At 36.8% G+C, this 1,405-nt stretch overlaps 1 non-coding gene across 1 annotated transcript; it reads right to left on the bottom strand.

The window, feature by feature from the left end:
• Positions 1 to 993: 993 nt before the first annotated feature.
• On the bottom strand, positions 994 to 1,099 carry LOC149495753 (small nucleolar RNA R71). Its single transcript, XR_016321520.1, has one exon. It is a non-coding gene; the product is annotated as a small nucleolar RNA R71 (small nucleolar RNA).
• Positions 1,100 to 1,405: the final 306 nt, after the last annotated feature.

Here is a 1,405-nt window from a genome sequence, read left to right as displayed (position 1 = left end):
GAGAGCTTGTTAGTAACCTTAGGGTTGTTTTCTCCTACTTGAACAATTAAACTTGATTAATGAACTAATAGAACAAGCTGGATAGAATTAAATGAAATCAAATTCCCTAGTAGCTTAATCCCCTGATTTCTTTTCACCTAAATTTTGTGTTTGATCTCTTTTACTTTGAATTTTATTTACTTTACAGCGAACTCCTTTTATCATCGTCTAAATAATAATAGGTTAACATAATTTTGGTAATTGATAAACAATCCCTGTGGATACGATACTTTCTTACTCTATACTACTTGTTGCGATTTCGTACACTTGCGAAAAACGCTGTCAAGTTTTTGGCGCCGTTGCCGGGGATTGGCGTATCAATATCAATACGAATTACCCTGTTATTAATTTAGACACTCTTTCGTTTTTATTTAATTTTCTTTTAAGTGCTGTTCCAGGTGTTTTATGCAAAGAAGATCAAGGACAACTGAACCTTTAGTCTTTGACCTAGAAATTGAAAGAACCTTTCGTAGGCACAACGCTGCAAGAAAAGCAAGAGAAATAAAACTCGATCAACAAGCAGACATGGCCAACGAAAACGAAAACAGAAACGAAAACGTAGTTGGACCACCACTTCAACATCCGATCCGTACCTTAAGGGATTATACAACACCTAATCTGAATGGGACAGCCTCAAGTATTACAAGACCTAGGGTAGAAGCTAATAACTTTGAGATTAAACCTGCAATTATCCAAATGCTCTCTACCTCGATCCAATATGGAGGTTTGCCTAGTGAAGATCCTAATGCTCACATCACCAATTTTTTGGAAATTTGTGACACATTCAAACAAAATGGTGTTTCTGAAGATGCAATCAAATTAAGACTTTTTCCATTCACTCTTAGGGATAAAGCTAGAGCATGGTTACAATCATGTCCCGCTGGAAGTTTTACCACATGGGATGAATTAGCTCAAAAATTTCTAGCTAAATTCTTTCCATCCTCAAAAACCACCAAGTTGCGCAATGAGATAATGACATTTGCTCATCATGATCAAGAGAGCTTATATGAAGCTTAGGAAAGATTCAAGGACTTGCTAAGAAAGTGTCCGCATCACAGTTTGCCCAAGTGGTTACAGGTACAAACTTTCTATAATGCTCTATCTCCTAGTATTAAAATCACTTTAGATGCAGCTGCAGGTGGATCTTTTGAAAAGAAAGGTATTGATGAAGCATATGAGTTGATAGAGGAGATGGCAAGCAACAGCCACTACCAAAATAATACCGAAAGAAGAAGAACTGCAGGAGTCTATGAAATAGACGCCATTACAGCACTTAATGCCAAGGTAGATAACATGGTAAGGAAATTGGACATGTTAACTACTAACCCTGTGAATGCTGTTATGCAAATTTGTGATAGGTGCAATG

Source organism: Jatropha curcas, chromosome 6 (assembly GCF_041381405.1).
Source record: "Jatropha curcas cultivar XTBG-Jc1 chromosome 6, XTBG_Jcur_1.0, whole genome shotgun sequence".
Lineage (NCBI taxonomy): Eukaryota > Viridiplantae > Streptophyta > Magnoliopsida > Malpighiales > Euphorbiaceae > Jatropha > Jatropha curcas.
This window is presented reverse-complemented; position numbering and strand designations above follow the sequence as displayed.